Here is a 16,164-nt window from a genome sequence, read left to right as displayed (position 1 = left end):
AACACCAGCACGAGAACTCCCTGTCCATGGCTCCCAAAGGAAAGAGGTGTGCAATTTAAAAGTTTAAAACAATTTAAAAGTTGTTTTAAAGGACACGTGTCATCAGGTCTGTGCCACTCCCATCACTACAACCTGTTGGAGCCGCTCACAAGGATCCCCATCCCAGCCTTTCTCCAGTCAATTCATACAATAACCATTGCAAAATCATCTTTTTATTATGTAAATGAGGCTGGTCACATGGTCAGAGGCAGTGATGTCACCCCTGTTCACCCTGCTCATATCTGTTTGTAATGTATAGTAAAGCATTGCTAGTGTATCTGCTGACATACTGCACCCTCCCATACATACGTGACATCAGCTACACAAGTACCTGACATGTTCTGCTATAACATGGCTGCCTGGAGCTGTTGTATCGCTCCTATACACACAGGCTGCAGGGGAAGCATATCATTATACTGCCTCACACTATTATACAGGCTGTCAGTCAAGCACTGGGGGTGTGGTTGTGCCTTCCACTCATGAATAAGCCAGACAGCTTGAATATGCTAATGACTCATTGGACATCTCACAGGTCATTTGCATACAGCTTTAGGACCTCATTGCTTAGGTTTACAGGCATGAAAATATATTTAGTTTAGGAGTTATTTTGCCTGACAGTTTCTTTTAAGTAAGGTTTGAGAGATCATATACCTCAACAGCATGAGGATTCCCCCCCCCCCCATGAGAATGAGACCATTCTCTGCAGCACTGGATTTATCATTGATGCTGGATTAATCTGGCAAAACACTCTACTGCTCCTATTAGTAGAGGATTTTTTGAGTCACTCACCAGCGCACAGGCTTTTTTTTTTTTGGACAAGTCTTTAAAGAGGACCTGTCACCCAAAATAATGACTCACTGAGCTTCTTGTGAAAGTAAACATCTCCCTATCCTAATAATAGCATTAAAGCTAGCAAACACAGCACTACATAGGGCACCCCCCCCTTATGAATACACCAGACTGCTGTAAGCTTGGTTCAGTGTTCAGATGGCTATGGAGAGCAGTGTTTGCTAGCTTTATCGGTATGTTCCAATAAAGCTAGCAGTTAACCACCACTATACCTGGGGTAGGGTTAGGGAGGTGTTTACTCTAGTAAGGAGCTCCTCGAGTCATCATTTCAGGTGACAGGTCCTCTTAAACCACTTAAATGGGCAAAAACACTAAACGTAGTGCATGTTATAAAGGTGCAAATTACTCTGGCATACAGATTTTACATCTGGTCATTAAGTTTTAATACCCAATGTGACATTAAGCATTTCTGTATACATTACTTCCTTGAAGTTTAGTTGACAGGAAGCTTATGATCCATTTGCATGTCCAGTTTTGTTTAATTGCTGATGAAAAAAATCTTTGTAAACCTTTTCCACAACCTGCTGCCTTTGTGTAATGTGTTCATTCCCAGGATGTGCTCCAATACTCAGACACAGCCATTTTTATTAATGTTCTTATGTTCTTTATTATTCATGTCAGTTAAAGGATACAAAAAAAGTTTTGCCAAGCGCAGTATGAATATTCAGCATTACAATGGCACATAGAATAAGAGCATTTGGTCCACAACACACAAAACAATGGTTCAAAACACTTCACATAACCAAAACCATCAACCTACCACTGATATCAAAATTACAAAAACACCCTTATTTGTCACAGTCCCAGAGGTTGACAGAATTTACCATCCAAGCTCACCAAGACAAGTGCTATAGGAAATTACCAGTATGTTTTGGAGTGCAGAAGACTGGACTTAAAGTAATGTCACATGACCTTACAAAAATCAAGTGACCTTGTACCAACATGAGAATTTGAAACTTCGTTTCAAGGGAATACTGTTGGCAAAAAATGTTCACAATAATACTGCTTCAATAACTACAATATGTATAGGAGAATAAACTGCATGAGCAGAGGTTAACACTATTGCAGTTGCCCGCATTCTCATTTCAATGGCATAAATAATGGAGCCTCACATTGTAGGTCAGTGATGACCCTTTAGAAAAGATTTGTTCATGGGTTTGGACTTTAAAGATTCACTGATGCAACATAGCAGTGGTCCATGTTATCTACTGCACCCCACAAACCTAGTCAGCGGGTTCATGCAGATTATTCCTCCTCAGTCTCAAAATTTAGAGTAGGGAAAATACTGCAGGCATCTTTGAATCAAATCCACAATGTATGGCTCCATATCCAGCTTATGCTCAGTATAATGATTTTAGACTAGGGAATTATGGTTTTAGATGCCATGCAACTAAACACAATTGGGCAGTTTGAAATATCAAAGAGTGGCCAACCCCTTCAAGTCCAATGCATCAGTCTTCTTACTCAAAAAAAAGTTCTTTAAGCTACTGGAGAGTACAGCAAGGTAAAGGAAAGTGCCCAGTAGGTAGAATTAGGAAGGTAATTAGTCTCATGATAAAGTGACTTAGCTTCAGGTGATTAACCCATCACCAGAAAAGGTGGTGTGCAAGACTTTCAGATATGTACAATTACCAAATGGCAATTCAGACATTTGCATCCATATTTCACCACCATGACACTTTAGCGTAACCACCGCCCCTGGCCAAATATCTAAATTTAAGTGCTTGCGTCCCCACCCTTACCAATACAACACCATAGCCAGGTAAGCATTCAGGAAAGTGTACATACTAGATGCAAATGGTCTCCTCAAAGCTGTTTATGGACATTTTACCTAAATGAGAGAATAAAAACAGCCACCACCATCTAACAGTTATGCATACCCAATAAGGAACAACTAAGCCAAACCATTAACATAATGTCTCACCTGATTAGGATTCAACTCTGCAAACTAGGGCGAATAAACAGGAACAGAAAAATATGCCTGGAAATAAGTGAAAATATAGACTAAAACTTAACTGTGCACACTGCATAGTATTTTACCAAGCACACATTTTACAAAGCTCTCCAGTAGACAGGTGAAAGTGGTAAGCAGAGCATCCACAAGGCCAGTCCACCGATTTTCACAATGTTTCAGTAAAACGGGGTCTTCAATACATGTGGCCATCAGGGTAGCAAGTTTGTAGATAGTAAGCCGCAAGAGGAAGTGGACTTCAGACTGTAGATGATTCTCAGATTCACTGCAGGAATAAGACAGCGAAAACTTAATATGCAAGTGGAAGAAAACTAGGAAATAGTTAAAAGTCACTCTACAGATTGTTGCTCCCGACAGGATACAAAGTAAAAAACACTTTTACCTTGAGTTTTAGGAAGCTTTAATATACCCCCCTGTGTTGACCACTTCAAGAACAGTTCTTAAAGGGTGCGTTGATAAGGGGATAAGGTATAACCCAAAGGCAAGCTATATAGGCTTAATAGTTTCAGATCCAACAGCAATACATGAACAGGATAAACGAAAATTTATGTAAACCTTCATAACATCTGCTGCACTTCAGCCAAGCACCGCTTCTATATCCCAGGACAGGAAGTGAACAAGTGGGACCAAGGAGCTGCCAGAACTACACTGTACAGGACTAAGCAAGATTACACAGATGTTACCTTGAGCTACTATTGAGATTTGAGACCACATAGAAACAAAGACATGTTCTAAAAGTCTGAAGCATTTACACGATTTCCTATTAAACCTCTAGGTTTGCAAAGCTTTACTTGCTCAAAAATGTAGTGCCTGCCTATGTGGAACACACTAGATGTACATACATGGAGACTCAGATACCAAAATCACTGCATAAAGCAGATCACTTGCAAAGACAAGGTCAACATTTTGTACTGGAAGTGAACAATGCAAACACACCCGTGTCTTTCCGCATGATGTAGAGTTTAGGGTACGCTGGAGCATTTACTTGGCCGTCTGTGTCTGGGGGGCAGTGGCCTGCTGTTTGTCCTCATCAGTTTGAGAATTGGACCACTCTCTGTACACGCGGGACACTGTTGCACGTGAATAGCCGAGCAGTTTAGCAGCTTCAGCTACACTCTTGCCCGAAAGAATTGTGCCAATTATCATGCCACGCTCAAATTCATTCAACTCTTTCATTTTACCCATTGTGAAAAAAACCTCCTGGTGCACACACAAGTCTCGCGTAAAAAGAAAGTTCCACGTCAGAAAGGCCACTTCAATTGTCACTGGAATAAGGGTTTCCAAAGGAATTTCCTAAAAATAAAAACACATTTACAAGTCAGAAACGGAAACTGACAGCCGGTCCATTCCAAAAGGAGGAGCTTGAATGATTGTGTGATCCAAGAATCAGAATTTTGCATTGAAAAGCCTCAATCTATACAACCATTGTGTGCTGCTCGCTTTTATCCAACTGAGTGGATAATGTGACCTACAAATGAAAAGTCCAGTCCAACTTGAAGTTACCATACTACGGCTGCGTTCACACTGCATTTTGAAATGCAATACAACAGCTGAGAAGAAATTTGCCCAGTTACATTGACAGTAACATCTGCATTTACAAGGCACAATGTTACCACCAAGCACATTGCATTAATAAGACAATGTAAATGTTAGAGGGAACCTGTCACCACAGACCTCAAACAGGTTGAAGAAGCCCCTCATACTGCAAATGCTTAATACAATTTAATTGTGTTTTAAATTCCCTGGCTTCCTGCCAAAATTCAGTTTAGTCCCAGGGGTTGACCTTTCTTTGCTGCTCACTCATGTGGTGAGGCGGCATCAGTGGGGGAGGAGCTGTACGGCAGCACAAAGGCAGGGGCTGTGCCAGAAAGCCAGGTAAGTTATACACAATTGTATTGTACTGCAAATGCTGAAAGCCAAAGACATTTTTTGCAATGCTGGCGTGATGGGCTTCTGTAACCTGTCTTTAGTGAAAATGAGGTCCCTGGTTAAAGGTTTACTGAATTACATTGCTGTTAAATGGAACCTATCAGCTCTTGTGTTTTAAAAGCAATTTAAACGCCACATGTGCACACAGCCCAAGCAAGCACTGGTCACAGTAGCTGCCGAGTAATCAATATGGTATAGAGCAGGAGGAGCTGTACAGGTTACACATGGTCTCTGCAGGAAGCATGCTTAGAGAGCAGGATAGGATGAATATTGCCTTTAGTGTAATTAGAATGATAGAACAGGAGGCGCTAAGAAGTCTGGACATGGTGGATAACATCTGCAGAGAGTTTGTATGTTTTCTCAGTGTCTGCGTGGGTTTCCTCCCGCACTCCAAAACATACTGTTAGGTTGTTTAGATTGGTCCCTGTCCCCATTGGGCTCACAATTTGCCATGCTTTGTGCAGTGCTGCATAATCTGCTTGCACTAATAAATAAAGAATTATTATCTGCACAGCGCCTCCTGCTCTACAATATGCTGCCTGCGGTGCTAACCAGTCTATCCTGCTCTATAATAAGCTATGCAACCTACTCCCACTGTTCCTGCTCTGTACTATGCACCATGGAGGACCTTACAATTGGATCAGAGCACACTACCTCCCCCTGCAGGACGGCTGTCACTTGCCCCTCACACTATGCAGTAATAACAGGATGACGACAATACCTCACCACTGGGTGGCGCCACCCCCGGCCGGTTTTGAGCTGTACCTCACGACAGGATACAGTGAGGAGGGGGGTTGCCCCGCACTGTGTTTTAGAGAGGATACACTCTGCCCCCCTGTGTTGGCCGCAGCAGGGCACGGGCAGCTCTGAGCGGGCAATGAAGGGGCGGGACAAGAGACGCGAACAATAACTGCGGGCGCGGTCATGTGACCAGTCACCGCGGCCTAATGCAGCAGCTGCACACGATAATGGCGGCGGTCTGCACAGCGGCGATATGACGGGATAGCGGCGCACACCGCAGGACGACGCGAGCTGCATAACCGAGGCCATTACCTGCGCCCACATTACCCCGCTCACACTACATCCCGATAAACAACACCCGTATTTATACACACACCCGCAGCCAGCGCCGCGCTCCTCTACTCACCAGCAGCCAAACCAAGAGGGGAAGAGGAGGGTCCGGCCACCGGCTAATAAAGGCCTCCAACTCTCGCGAGAGGATCTACAGTGACGCGGGGTGACGGGAACGACACCACGTGACTGTTTACCTGCGCGTTGTGCAGCACTACAACCCCCGGCATGCCCCGCGGCACGATTACACTACGAAGGATGGCGGGAAATGTAGTCCGCAGGAATCTGTATGGTGCCTAATGCGTGTGGCTCCCTGCACCAAAGGCCACTGTCATGTCAGCCTGTTAGTGAGGCAACCTTGTATGAGAAGAGAGCTTGTTCATATATGTCTGCTCATCTAGGGGTGTGATATAAGGAGAGAGTTACCCATAAATCCCATCGTATGACCAGAATATGAGTACATGATAAGGTGCTGTTCACATTAGTCTATTGGCTTCTCTTTCTCTCCAGCTTGTTTACAGGGGCAGCAATGTCAGGTCAATTTAGGACCCTGAACCAACTATAGGTCAATACGGACCTGTATGAGGACACTCTGTGGGCGCAAATAAAAAAACAATACTTTATACTTGTGTAGCGTCAAAGCGCAGGAACCCCATGCGTTCACACGTTGCGTTTTGTCCTGCTGAGGAGAGGTGGTTTGCCTAATTACATTACTGTTTACATTTGTTAATGCAATGTTAACACATGCATTAACCAAACACAATTGTTAACGCATCATTAATGCATGTGTTAACATTGCATTTACAATGTGTTTTGTGAACGGAAACGTTAACAGTAATGTAATTCAGCAAATTGCCTCATCTCAGCTGTTGTAATGCGTTTAAAAACGCAACGTGTGAATGCGCCCTAAGGCTACATTCACACGAACGTATAGTGGACGTATATACGGCCTACCTTTCCCTGTACTGTGGCCCGTACGCTGTGCATTTCTATGTAAAGGGGAGAGGTCATCCCTCGTCCTATCCATGGCACCAGAGGTACGTCGGCCCGGCGGGAATAAGTTTGTGTGAATGTAGCCTAAATGAAAAGGCCCTTCTGAAACATCTCAACTAGGTATTTCAGGCCAGGTATTTCATTCTGCATTTGGATACCAACAACCTTGTGCGTCTTGTGCAATGGTTTTGTTTTATAAAATGAGTGGCATCCTATATTTCCACAGGTTTTCATGATTACAACCTGGCGCTGATGTTCTGTGGTGTAGAAGCAACTTGTATCCTACATCTCTATGACGCACAAGTACCATCCTCGATATTGTGGTCAGTCTGTGAAATCGGGTTGGTGCACTGTCCCGTTTTTCACTGACTGAACATGGTTGGTTAAAGGGTATTCCCATCTAGGTATTCACATTTAATTTAATTAATCATTTAATTACATTCCTTCAATTGGATGTTATTAAAATATGTACATGTGTGAAAATAATTTCCCATAAATGTAGTCATGTTCTCTCTTAGAAACAAGATAGCTGTCCTTAGATACGACCGCCCCACGCACTCTGCCAGCATTAGCCAGATATATATTTTTGACCCCTGCCCGACCACCTGGATCAGCGATCATTACCACAGGACGGCTGTGGGATATGCAGTGACTCCTGGTCATTTCATATGCTTCTTTGTGCAATCACTCCAGCAGAGGTGGTTGTATCTAAGGGTGCAGTCACATGTGGCGTTTAACACATGCGTTTCAAACCGTATTGGGACTGCTAAAAAATTATTTGCCTAGATACATTTCTTGATTTGGATGTTATTAGAAAAAAATTAGCTCTGTGAAGATAATTTCCCATAAATGTAGCCATGTTGTCCCTCAGAAATGAGATTGTTGTCCATAGGGTGCAGTCACACGTGGCGCTTAATGCATAAGTTTCAAAACACATTTCAACAGCCGAAGATAGATTTCCCAATTGAACAGCTGTTAACATTTGTGTTTATACAACGCAACTGTAAACACATGTTAACATATGTATGTTAAATAACTGCATTAAAGGAATGTTAACACATGCAGTAACATTGTGTAAACATTTTCAGTTGTAAACACAAATGTTAACAGCTGTTTAATTAGGCAAATCTTTCTTCGGCCTTTGCGTTTTGAAACTCATGCATTAAGCACCACGTGTGACTGCACCCTATGGACAACAAACTTGTTTCTGAGGGACAACATGGCTACGTTTATGGGACATCAACTAATTTCTTCTATTAACATCCAATTAACATCCAATTAAAGAAATGTATCTACATGGCAGATGAATTAAATTAAATGGGAATAACGAGATGAGAATATCCCTTTAAGCGATGTATGGAGTAAGAGATGTTTTTTCAGCCCAAGGTGGGTCAATATTGATAGGATGTATGGGGGGCTATTTTTATAAAATAAAAGAAGGAGAGGGCTGTATATGTAAAATGAATGGAGGTGACAGTATTTACAGTGGGTATGGAAAGTATTCAGACCCATTTAAATTTTTCACTCTTCTTTTCATTGCAGCCAATTGGCAAGATCAAAAAAGTTCTTCTTTTGGCTCATTAACCCCTTAGCGCTCCGTGGCGGATATATCCGCCACAGAGCGCAGTGACTTAGCGCTCAGTGGCGGATATATCCACCACGGAGCTGATGCTGGATCGGAGCCGAACCGGCATCGGAAAAAAAGGGGTGCCGGCTGTAACTAATAGCCGGCACCCCAGTGTAACACTTGCGATCAGAGTGGGCTCCGCGACCGCGGCATCTAACATGCCTCTGGGGGGTCTTTCCCCCACGATGGCCCCCCCCTTCCCGAACCATTTTTGGGGGGCGCCGATCGCTGCTATGCAAGTGCTTAGGCTGACACTGATAATACCCTGCAATACATCAGTATTGCAGAGTATTATCATGAACAAGCACTCACATGATTGCTTGTTCATGTACCATGAAGTACAAAAAAAAATGTTATTCAATAAAAAATAAAGTAATAAATCAATAAAAATGCCCATAAGCCCCAAAACATATAAAGAGACATATAACCCCCCCAAAAAAATCTAAATCATAACAAAAACCCCACATATATAGTATCACCGCGTCCGTGACAACCCGTAGAATAAAAGTAAATCAATTTTGAACCCGTATGATGAACGCCGTAAAAAAAAAACTGTTGAAAACCCACCAAAAATTATCATTTTTACCTATTCAATCTTATAAAAAATGCAATAAAAAGTGATCAAAAAAACACATGTACTCCAGAATGATAACGTTGCAAAGTACAACATGTCCCGCTAAAAACAAGCCATCAATTTGACAAATTTAGTAAAATGTAAGAAAATATATTCAAGTATGGTATCCCCGTCATCGTATTGACCGATAAAATAAAGATAACAAGATTGTTAGGCTAAACGGTGAACACGAAAAAAAAAAAAGTAAAAAATCCAGTACAGAATTGATGCTTTGATTTGATTCAATTACTATGAAGATCTCAAGGGGTTAACGATCTTCCTAAAAGCTGTTTCTGATAGTTTGAGGGGTGCAGATTTGAAAATGGGTTGATTATATAGGGGGTTTTGATGCTAAATATGTAAAATTTCATTTAAAACAGTATTTATCCTCAAAAGAGTAAATTCTGAAAATACAGAAAATCGCTATTCGATTTGTAAGCTGCGTGACATATGGGAAATGTTATTCAGCAATTTATTTAGGTGGTAAATCTATCTGCCTGAAAATGTAATGATTTCAAATTTCAAAAAAGTAACATTTTTCAAAAAATTAATTTTTTCTTTTTTTGGAAAATAAACGCAAAACTTATCAGCCAACATTTACCACTAAAATGAAGTACAACATGTGGGGAAAAAAAAAATCTCAGAATCGCTTCGATAAATAACAGTGTTCAAAAGTTATAACCATAAAAAGAGACGCAAGTCAGAATCCAAAAAATGGAGCTGGGCCTTAAGCTATAAAATGGCTGCGTCCTTAAGGGGTTAATGCACACTCTGCCCCCCCCCCCCCCCCATCTTGACAGAAAAAAACAGACATGTAAACTGAAACATCATATGGTAATAAGTATTCATATCTTCACAAGTCTTCTTGTGAATAATGGAAAAAGTTTTTCATACCTGGATTTGGAGATCCTCTGCCGTTCATCCTTGCATATTCTCCCTTTAGTCACCTTTCTTCCTCAGGCAGAATACCAGGTAGGCTTACAAACTTCATTTTTTGGGGATAGGAACTATGCATTTTTAGCTAAAAACAGTTGAGTGCTCTGGGAACTTGCTATCAGGCTTATTAGTAAATCTAATGACAGTTTCCATTAAAGTCTCTCCAGAGATACTGAATTGGGTCCAGGTCAGGGTTCTGGCTGGGCCAGTGAAGCATAGTCACATAGTTATTTTAGCTGTGAGCTTAGGGTCATTGACTTATTGGAAGGTGAACCTTTGGCCCAGTTGGAGCTCCAGAGCACTCTGGAAAAGGTTCTCATCCACGATATCCCTGTACTTGGCCACATTCATATTTCCTTCAATTGCAACCAGTCATCCTGTCCTTGCAGTTGAAAAACACCCCCATAGCATGATGCTTGTCACCACCATGTGTCACTGTTGGGATTGTATTTGGCAGGTGATGAGCAGTGTCTGGTTTTCTCCACATAGCACTTAGAATTAATACGAAAAAGTTGAATCTTCGTTTCATCAGACCAGAGAATCTTATTTCTTATAGTCTGGGAGTCCTTCATGTGTTTTGCACACTGTATGCAGCTTTCATATGTCTTGTACTGAGGAGAGGCTTCCATGGGCACACTCTACCATAAAGACCGGACTGGTGGAGGCTGCAGTTTATTCCAATCTCCCACAGCATCTCTGGAGCTCAGCCACAGTGATCTTGGGATTCTTCTTTACCTCTCTCACCAAGGCTTTTATCCCATGATTGCTTAGTTTAGCTGGATGGCCAAGTTGGGAAAGAGTTGTGGTCATCCCAGACTTCTTCCATATAAGGATTATGGAGGCCACTGTGCTCTTAGGAACCTTGAGAGACACAGAAATTCTTTTGTTACCTTGGCCAGATCTGTGCCTTGCCAGAATTCTGCCTCTGGATTCCATGGGCAGTTTCTTAGGACAGCATGTAAGTTAAATATGTGAGTGACACAGCAAAGGGTCTGAATATTGAATGGAGAGGTATGTAATTTTTATTGGAGGTACACTTCAACTGGGAGAGACAGAATCTAAAAAGAATTCAGGAAATCACATTGTATGATTTTTAAATAAATAGAATTTTATTGCATTTGTCCCCCTACCAACAATCCAAAATTCTGTCTCTTTCTGTGCTGTTAGGCCACGTTCACAAGAAGCGTTTGCTTTGCATACTTCTTCTGTGATCACATAGTGAAGTAAGATTGTGTTTAGTTAACATGATTCAAACGCAATCTTACTTCAATAGGTGATTGCAGGAGAAGAAAGTTGCGCTTAGAAAGATCATGTGTGAACGCGGCCTTAGTTTTTCTTTTCTTCTACTCTGCACTCATCGCATGTATTTATTATACAATCTGAACTTGTTTCCTCTATAAAAGACACCTGTCCAAAGACTCAATCATTCACACTCCAACCTCTCCACCATGGGTGAGACTAATTAGCCGTCTCAGGGTGCATTCACACGTTCAGTTTTTCAGATGCATTTTTTTGTGATGTCCAAACCAGGAAAGGAGTTAAAAAAGAGGAGAAGCAGTTTCGCTTAAAGAGAACCCGTCATGCAAAATAACCCCCCTAAGCTAAATATATTTTCATAAACTGCCATTAGAGAGCATTGCCTCTATCCCTTCATTGTCCCTCTACATGCCTGTAAACCTAAGCAATGAGGTCCTAAAGCTGTATGCAAATGACCTGTGAAATGTCCAATGAAGCATTAGCATATTCAAGCTGTCCACCTTATTCATGAGTGGGAGGCACAGCCACACCCCCAGTGCTTGACTGACAGCCTGTATAATGATGTGAGGCTGTATAATGATGTGCTTCCTGGTGCTGGTGGCCACGCCCCCTGCAGCCTGTGTGTGCATGTGTGTGTGTATAGGAGAGATACAGCAGCTCCAGGCAGCCTTGTTACAGCAGAACATGTCAGATTCATGTGTAGCTGATGTCTGTGTCTCTCACCTGTATATTAGGAGGATGCAGCATGTCAGCAGATGCAGCACACACTAGTCATGTTTTACTATACATTACACACAGACATGAGCAGGGGGAGGAGAGGGGAGGGGGAACAGGTGTGACATCACTGCCTCTGACCATGTGACCAGCCTCATTTACATAATAAAGAATAGATGATTTTACAATGATTAATGTATGAAATAACTAGATAAAGGCTGGGATGGGATCCTTGTGAGCTTCTCCAACAGGTAGTGGTGACAGGACAAGTGACACAGACCTGATGACAGGTGTCCTTTAAGCCCATCATGATCCACTCCTGCTTTTGGCTTCATCTGAAAAACTGTGAATGCACCCAGGGGACACCATGGATAAATTGTAAACCTTTACAAGGCTTGGGTGGGCTACAGGACAATAAGCAAGGCAAGCAGCTTAGTCAGAAGACAAAAACTGTTGGCACAAATGTTAGAAAATGGAAAAAGCAGTAGATGACCGTCAACCTTTCTCTGTCTGGAGCTCCATGCAAGATTTCACCTTGTTGGGTAAGGAGGATTCTAAGAAAGGTCAGGAATCGGCAAGAGCGGACCTGGTCAACTTGAAGCCAACTGGGAACATAGTCTTAATGATTACTGTTGGTAACACAATAAGCCGTTATGGATTAAAATGATGCAGGGCTTACAAAATTCCCTACCGACTATCTGGATGATCCAGAGAAGGCATGGGAGAAGGTCATGTGGTAAGATGGGACCAAAATAGAACTTTGTAGTTTAAACTTCACTTGCTGGGTTTGGAGGAACAAGAAGGATGAGTACAACCCTAGGAACACTGTCCCAAACGTGAAGCATGGGGTGGAAACTTGCGGTTGGTTTTCTGCAAAGGGGACAGGACGAATGTTTCCAATGTCCAGACCTGAAGCCAATCAGAAATATTTGGAGGGAGCTGAAACTCAATGTTGCCCAGTTAGAGCCTCAAAACTTGAAAGATCTGGAGAAGTTCTATATGGAAGACTGGGCCGAAAACCCTGCTGCATTACGTGCAAACTTGGTCAAGAAATACAAGAAACACCTGACCTCTGTAATTTGTTTCGGTACCAAATATTATGTTCAGTTTTTCTGTGGGATCATATAATTATTTCATGCAATAAAAGGCTAATTCATTATTTAAAAATAGTACATAATAATAATATATAATGTGATTTTCTGGATTCTGTCTCACAGTGTACCTACAATAAAAAATACAGATCTCCCCATTCTTTGTAGGTTGGAAAACTTCCAAAATCAGCCTGGGATAAAATACTTATTTCCCAAGTTAAGGACATCCGACTTACAGACTACCTTTAGTTACAGACCGACCTCTCTACCAACTGTGACCACTGGTGAGGGTCTCTGGATGCTTTACTTTGGGCCTAGGCTGCAATGATCAGCTGTAATGTCTTTAATGAAGTTTTATTGATAATTCTCGTAACCATGACAGAACAAAATTTTGAAAATCCAATTGTCACAAGAACCATGACCATGACAAAAAAAAAACATGTCTGGAGCCACAAGTATGAAATATACCAGTTCCAACTAACATACAAATTCAACTTAAGAACAAACCTAAAGAATCTTGTACGGAACCCGGGGACTGCCTGTATATATAATGAAAGGGGGTACACCATATATATCTGTGTATAAGCCAAGTTTTTCAGCACAAAAATGTGCTGAAAAACCTCACCTCGATTTATACACAAGTCAATAAAAAAAATAAACTTACATACTCACCTTCCGGAGCCCCTGATATCGGTGCGTCTCCTCTTCTGTCTTCTCTCCGATGCTCCGGTCCCGGCGGCTCATCTTCTGTCTGCTGTAACAGTCGGCAGAAATGCAGCCATGCTCTCTGCCGCCTGGAGCAGATTATAGTGACGTCATCAGCAGCCGCATCATAGTGTGTACCGGCCGGACAGAAGAGGATCCTCGGGACCAGAGCATCCCGGAGAAGACAGAAGAGGAGCGGCACAGAACATTGGGACCACCCAAAGGTTTATCAGTTATCAGTTTATTTTTAGGTGCTGGGCAAACTGGGGGCTGGCTGTATACTAAAGGGGGCTGGCTGGCTAATAAACGGGGTTGGCTGGCTGTAAACTACAGGGGGCTGGCTGACTGTATACTAAAGGGAGCTGGAACGCTGTACACTAAAGGGGGCTGGCGGTATACTACACGGAGATGGCTGTATATATACTAAAGAGGGCTGGCTGTATACTACAGGGGGATGGCTGGCTTTATACTAAAGGGGGCTGGCTGTATACTACTAGGGGCCTGCTGGCTATATACTGGGATGACTGTGATCAATGCATTTCCCACCTTCGGCTTATACTTGAGTCAATAGGTTTTCCCAGTTTTTGGTGGTAAAATTAGGGGCCTCGGCTTATACTCGAGTATATACGATGTATAAAATGAAAGAAGGAGGGGGCTGTAAGTATGAAATGAAACAAGGAGGGAGGAGTATATATAAAAAGAAATGAGAATGGGGAAGTATGTAAAATATAGTTTGGGCAATGTATGTGAATTTTAATAATTTTGAGGCACATTACATACAGTTACCATTTAAGGGGTATTGTATGCAAAATAATAATTTTGAGGGGTTATATGTATTATAATAATTAGGGTACTATGCATTAAAATTATTGGGACATATTGTAAAAAAATTGATTAGGTGGCACAGTGTATAACAATAGAGTATGAAGAGTGTTATGTAAACCATTCTTTAGTAGGGACACTGTATAAAAGTTATTCGTTTTAGGGGGCCATATTTAAATAATTCATATATAAGGTAAATAATTGGAGGCACAGCATATTTCATTAAGGGTACAGTATTTTTATTGTCACATTTTCTTAAATGTTTATTTCGTTTGGAATTTGGACATATGGGGGCTTATTTTTTGCGAAATGAGATCCCCTTTTCAGAAATATCATTTAGGGGGATTCAGTGGTTAATTGATTTTATTAACTTAATTTTATTAAGAAAATCATTAATTCTGGTTAAGGGTTTTTAGCTTTTTTTTTTCTCGTCAGTTCACCATACCATAAAAATAGTATGTTATCTTTATTCTATGGGTCACCATGATTACGGCGATAATCTTTTTATTGTTGACTTTTTTTTGCAGAATACAGAACTCAATTAACATTTTTATTTTTTGTGTTTGCAGGGCTATTTTAATTTTTTTTCTGTTTTTTTCAGGACAATCTGTACTTTTTATTGGGATAATGTGGTAAATGTTACTTTTTGATCACTTTTTATCCTGTTTTTATGAGGTTGGATGTGAATAAAATCATAATTTTTGCACATTTTTTGCTTTTTTTTTTTACGGTGTTCACAGTGCAGGTTCAGTAACAATTTTATTTTATTATGCGGCTTGTTACGAATGGGTGTTACCCAATATGTAGTGTTTTGTGATGATTTAAATTTTTTATGTTGTATGTCATTTTGACCTTACATTTTTTTCCTTTTTTTAATATTTTTTTTTATTTATCATTTGATCACTTGTTCAGTGTCAGATACTGCAATACTAATGTACCGCAGCATATTACATTAGTGAGCCTATTCCTTATGCATAGGCATCTAATGAAGGCAGCCTTGGGCTCCAGTCTGCCACAGGAACGTTCGGCACCCCCTGTGCCTTGCACAAAAGGTGTTGATCGTCCTGGTAATTCCCTATAGTCACCGTGGTCACCATGACCACGGCATCTATAAGGTTGAACAATCGGTAACTACTTCAACCTTATGACGTACAGCTATATCAAGGTGCGGGGAGGGTTCAAGGTGTTTTCTGCAGTTGTGGGTTTGATTCTGGTAGCTAGAGTAAGTATTATTTGGGGATCACTTTCTACATAATTAAGCTGTATAAAAGTGAAGTTGCAAATGTTAGTTTTCTTATCAGGAACTACTTGATTAATTCTGAAAAGGAAAAGACTTTGGAATACAGCGAAGGCATGTTAGTATAATATGATCACTCACTAAATAGATAAGATAAGATAGATAAACATTCCTGGAGTCCCTGCCAGACAGCTACACATTCATGCCACATAATAAAATGAACAATACTAGGAATATTGATTGGTAACTGACCTGTCTGGCATAGGGAAACATACTAAAAATAAGCTGGCATTCTCTATCCTATTCCTA

The 16,164-nt window shown here is 41.2% G+C and overlaps 1 long non-coding RNA gene and 2 other non-coding genes across 4 annotated transcripts; all 3 read right to left on the bottom strand.

Moving 5' to 3' along the window:
• Positions 1–1,469: 1,469 nt before the first annotated feature.
• LOC140077345 (uncharacterized) lies at positions 1,470–6,048 on the bottom strand. 2 transcript variants are annotated; one of them, XR_011849768.1, is made up of 3 exons: positions 5,937–6,048; positions 3,797–4,153; positions 1,470–3,125 (listed from the first exon to the last, which is right to left on the bottom strand). It is a non-coding gene; the product is annotated as an uncharacterized lncRNA (long non-coding RNA). The 2 variants fall into 2 exon arrangements; XR_011849769.1 differs by lacking the exon at positions 5,937–6,048 and adding an exon at positions 5,511–5,535.
• Positions 3,200–3,313, bottom strand: LOC140087925 (small nucleolar RNA SNORA26). The gene has a single exon (XR_011850045.1). It is a non-coding gene; the product is annotated as a small nucleolar RNA SNORA26 (small nucleolar RNA).
• Positions 5,547–5,667, bottom strand: LOC140087936 (small nucleolar RNA SNORA26). Its single transcript, XR_011850046.1, has one exon. It is a non-coding gene; the product is annotated as a small nucleolar RNA SNORA26 (small nucleolar RNA).
• Positions 6,049–16,164: the final 10,116 nt, after the last annotated feature.

The sequence above is a fragment of the Engystomops pustulosus genome, chromosome 1 (genome assembly GCF_040894005.1).
Source record: "Engystomops pustulosus chromosome 1, aEngPut4.maternal, whole genome shotgun sequence".
Classification (NCBI taxonomy): domain Eukaryota; kingdom Metazoa; phylum Chordata; class Amphibia; order Anura; family Leptodactylidae; genus Engystomops; species Engystomops pustulosus.
Note: the sequence above shows the minus strand (reverse complement) of the source record. Positions and strands in the feature narration are given on the sequence as shown.